This window comes from Triticum dicoccoides, chromosome 1A (genome assembly GCF_002162155.2).
Source record: "Triticum dicoccoides isolate Atlit2015 ecotype Zavitan chromosome 1A, WEW_v2.0, whole genome shotgun sequence".
Lineage (NCBI taxonomy): Eukaryota > Viridiplantae > Streptophyta > Magnoliopsida > Poales > Poaceae > Triticum > Triticum dicoccoides.
The window spans coordinates 26,911,170-26,916,590 of record NC_041380.1 but is presented as its reverse complement, the minus strand read 5'-3'; positions in this window follow the sequence as shown (position 1 = coordinate 26,916,590).

Below are 5,421 nucleotides of genomic sequence, written 5' to 3'. Positions count from 1 at the left end.
GTCCCCGCAGCGGCCCCATCGTCCTCATCCCCTCCTGCTGCTGGTGAGCTGGGCGCGCTCGCGGCCGCGACCGCTGCTCCGGCGGTCCGGCGCCCCCTCCACGGCCCTCCTCTGTTGCTGGTCCGGCGCCCCCTCCATGGCCCTCCTCTGTTGCTGGTCCGGCGCCCCCTCCCCAACTTGAGCAGCAGCTCGCCCCGTCCCCACCCCGACCAGCCGGCCCTCTCTAAAAGTGAGGATTTTTTTCCTTTTTCTTAGTTTTGTTCCTCCCTATGATTGTTGCTGTGTTCCAGTTCGATTTGTGATCGAGTTAGTGACTACCTCTTGTTGAAAAAAGTTAGTGGCAAGATGCAAATGCAATATTATTGACTGTCTTAATAAGAGAAAATGATGCAAATGTGATTGTGTGTGGTATATTATGTGTTTTAGTAGAGCTTGCAAACAGCGAAATTAGCATTCGAATTTTGTCCCACATGCAGGTGGATAGTTTGCAAAGTGTTGTTTGCAGGTGGATAGTTTGCAAAATACTGATCAATGGATGACATTAGCACTATGATTGTTTTTCCAACTCTTAAGTGTCAAAGTTGTATGTGATGTGATGATATATATAATTTTTGCACGGTGGAATTAGCATTCTTTGTTGTGTCGCATTTCCATGATAAAGTGGTTTTTCTTCATGATGGTCTTGCAAAATAATGATGAAATATTTTTTGACACTTCATGGTCTTGCTAAAAAAATAGTAATTTGTGCAAAATTCGTAAGTTGTTCATCAGGATTTAACATTTCTAATACTTTGAATGTGAAACTTGAAGTGGCTGAATTTATTTTGTATTGCTCATCTAGTAAATAAAGCGATGAAGGTATTGGTCCGTGATCTATGTTTTTAACACTTTAATATCTAAGTTTATTTGTCGGTAAAATTTACAGGCTTTGGTGGTGTTGCATATCTTTGGAGTCATTGTCGTCTAAGGCATTGATCCGTGATCTCGTCGCTGTTTGACTGCTTCCTCTACAGTCGAGGGTGAGCTACGAATCCATCTTAATAATCATGTCACTAGATTTACTGTTCTCGTCAAGTCGCGTAACCTAGGCGTCTCCCGTCCGAAATGGTTGCATCAATAAATATGCATTCAATTGCATATTTATCACCGCAGCTGTTTCGGATTGTCCAGCGTTTTCCACGGATAGCCCGAGAATGTGTAGATTGGGTACGTTGTCCATGCTCTACCTTGTTCCGAGACAGGATTTCGGCGGCACCTCCCTGTTGTTCTCCGGAGCACATTCTCTCGACTATTAGCCGAGACGTGTATCTAGAGAACAGCGGGGAGGTGCTGCCGAATTTTTTTCTTGGAACAAGGTAGAGCATGGACAACGTACCCAATCTACACATCCATGGGTGGGATTAGGACCCATCTTTACCTATTAGAGATGTAGGTGGATTCAGTGCCGTTTCTCGTCAACCCGGTAGAAAATAAAAATTGTATGTACTTAAAATTAACGAATCCTTAATCTTGTTTCCTGGCTCGTAACAAAGCAGAGGATGGAAGATAATTAGTGGATGTACAGTGGTTTTATCCGTCGGAATCGATTAACAACAGAGTGGGTCGAGAAAACCGATGTGTTTTTGAAGGAGATTTTCCGTCGTCCAATGAGAATTATTCCACCATGCCCCTGTGCAAAATGTGCCAGACGTCACAGTAGAGATAAGGGAGAAATGACTGAGCACCTTCGCACGTACGGATATATGAAATACTTTATCATGCCAATAAACTTTGCCGAGCGGGACCGTGGTAGAGAGGAGGTGATGCGACAACGCATCGGTGGTTTTGAGGACGACGGGGTTAGAGACATGCTAGATGATGTCTTTGCTGCAGAGGCGACACATGCAACAACTTCAGAGAATGAACCAGAGGAGCCGGAGGCAACCGCAAAGGCCTTCTTGGAGGTCTTGGCCTCGTCAAAGAAACCTCTTTATGCGGGTGCCAAAATCTCTCAGCTAGACGCCATCTCGCAACTGATGGCAGTTAAGGCTGAGTACGGCTGTACCCAAGCTTGCTTCGAAGCATTTCTGGGAGTATGGGCTAACAGCCTTCCTGAGGGTCATGAACTGCCGAAAAGCATGTACACTATGAAGAAAATCATGAAGGCACTATCAATGAATTATGAGAAAATAGATGTTTGTCCGAAGAATTGCCTTTTGTTTAGGCACGAGTATGCGAATGACAAGTACTGTAGGAAGTGCGGTTCCTCTCGGTACCTTGAGGTGGTCGATGAGCATGGTGAGAAGAAGCAACTAGACATCCCCGCAAAGATTCTTCGGTATCTCCATTTCATAGAAAGACTACAACGCCTTTTCATCACGGAGGAGTCTGCCGAAATGATGAAGTGGCACAAGAAACGGATAAGGTACCATAAAAAAATCGTACATCCATCGGAAGCTGAAGCATGGAAGTCTTTTGATGAAGAATACCCCGAGGAAGCAGCTGAGGCTGGGAATGTCAGAATTGCGATAACAGGTGATGGGTTCAATCCATATGGAATGTCTACCAATCCATACAGCTGCTGGCCCGTGTTTGTTATTCCGCTCAATCTCCCTCCCGGTGTCCTAATGCAACGCAAGACAATGTTTTTCTCGCTGATCATTCCAGGGCCTGAATACCCGGGAAAGAATTTGGGAGTGTTTATGCAGCCGCTGGTGGATGATTTGCTCCATTCCTGGTACTTCCTGAGGTTGACATATGATCGACATCTACAAAAAAATTTCTTGATGAAAGTTTGGCTGATGTATTGCATGCATGACTTTCCTGGCTATGCCCTATTCTGTGGATGGTGTACAAGTGGGAAGATGCCATGCCCAGTGTGCATGCAGGCTCTACGTTTAATTTGGCTGTAAAAGGGTGGCAAGTATGTAGCATTTGACCTGCATCGACAGTTCCTCCCTCCAGACCATCTAGACAGGGAAGACAAGAAGAACTTCACGAAAGGCCGGGTTGTCCATGAAGTAAACGAGATTCCAACATTTTCTAGGGTAGATGTTCTTGCTCAGCTAAAAGCTCTCAAGCCTAAAGGCGAAGACAAAGGCAAAGGCAAAGGCAAAGGCAAAGGGGAAAGCGAAGGCCAAAGCAAAGGGGAAAGCGAAGGCCAAGGCCAAGACAAATGCAAAGGCAAAGGCAAATGCTTTGAAGGATATGGTGAGACGCACAACTGGACTCACATTACCCCATTCACGAAGCTTCCCCATTTCAAGGACCTCAAACTTCCTTATAACATCGATGTGATGCACACCGAAAAGAATGTCACAGAGTCCCTTTTTGCCACGATCCTCAACATTCCTGATAAGACAAAGGATAATGTTAAAGCTAGAGTCGATCAACAGAAAATTTGTGATAGACCACGTCTGAACATGTGGCCTCCTTCAAGCGGTCGAAGAAACTGGTTCAAGCCAGATGCTGACTTCGTCCTTAAACCGCCAGACAAGAAGGAAGTACTTATGTGGCTCAAACACATTGTGAAGTTCACTGATGGTTATGCATCAAATATAAGTAAGGGAGTGAATCTTTTAACGGGCAAAGTGACCGGGCTCAAGAGCCATGACTATCATGTATGGATTGAGCGGATAATGCCGGTGATGGTTCGAGGCTATGTTCCAGAGCGTGTCTAGTGAGTGCTTGCGGAACTAAGCTATTTCTTCCGCACGCTATGTGCTAAAGAAGTATGTCCGGAGGTGATTGAAAAATTGCATAAGAAGGCACCGGAGTTGATATGCAATCTAGAGAAGATCTTTCCGCCAGGCTTCTTTACTCCGATGATACATCTCATTTTGCACCTCGCGAAGGAGGTATTGTTGGGGGGGCCTGTGCAGAATCGTTGGCAGTACGGCCCTGAGAGACAGAACAAGCATCTCCGATCCAAATGTGGAAACAAAGCTAAGATTGAAGCTTCCATAGCTGAGGCAGTTATCCTAGAGGAGGTGTCAGACCTCAGGACATCATACTACCCAGACCACATTCCCACTCTGCATAATAAGGTGTCTCGATACAATACAGAAGAGCCCAAGTATAAACCCAAGCTCGATCTATTCGGTGGGCAATGTGGCAGGGCTGGGGGCTCGAAACCTTATAACATGCCAGCACAAGAGTGGGAGGACATAATGTTCTATGTCTTGCACAACATCAAGGAAGTTGAGGAAGAGTGGATGAGGTAATACTGTTGCACCATTCCTTTATGCAGTTCGTTATGTTCACTTAGTCTTGGTCTAACACCGATTTTCTTATTTTAGTCAATTCCTACTGGAGGAGTGGACGGGAATGATTCCTCCTACTGAAGCGGAGGCACTTACTCTTCTCCGGAACGGTGCCCTTGGAAGGAAAAATTTCGTTGCTTGGTTCATGGAGAAAGTAAATTTTCACATTCCCCTAGTTCAACTTCTAGTTCAACATTTATTAGTTAATAGAACTAATGCACCCATGAATTTAAATTAAACTTGTAGGGGAAAGATCCGAACACCTCTATGGATGGAGAATTGAGATGGGTATCCATGGGTTTTAACGCTCGGGTCATGAAATGTGAAAAGTATGATGTGAATGGGTATCGCTTCCATACAGAGGAGCACCAGAACAGCCGGCCTGATCCCAAAACTATAAACACAAGAGTGTACACCCCAGGACAAAATGGATTTGAGTACTACGGAAGGGTAGGAAAAATATACGAGCTTACATTCGACCTTGGGCGCGAGGACCTAAGGCTAGCTGTGTTCAAATGCCGATGGTTCGACCCATATGAGGGGCTGAGACATACGCCTTCCCTTGGTTTGGTCGAAGTTAGACCATCCACTGTCTATGCAAGAGCTGATCTCTTTATTGCGGCTACCCAGGCCACACAAGTTTATTATCTACCCTACCCATGCCAGAAAGAGTACCTAAAGGGTTGGGAAGTTGTGTTCAAGGTGGCGCCACATGGTAAGCTACCGGACCCGAATGATGACGATTATTACTACCTTAACCCCATGACATACGAGGGAGTGTTCTATCAAGAGCAACCTGATGATGTTGATGTGGCCCGATCCAATGTCGCTGCCCCGTTGGGTGTTGTTGATGTGGATCCAAACGATAATGATGAACGGAATGATGGCGAGGCCATTGTGAATGACCAAGACATACTTATGCTAGAGAAATTAAATGAAGACGTCAAAGATGATGAAGAACCTCCACCTACGTCAGACAACGAAGATGATATGCGTGATAGTGACGATGAGACCGATCGAGGCACTGGTTACAATAGTGATGATTCGTATGGGTTCTAGTAGATGTATGTTTCATGTCTTTTCTTATATGGTTTATTTATGAATGTCCTTTTTTATTCATTTTTGTTATATCTTTTTCTTCATTGTTAATATACTAACTTTTTATTCTCTTTTCAATGCA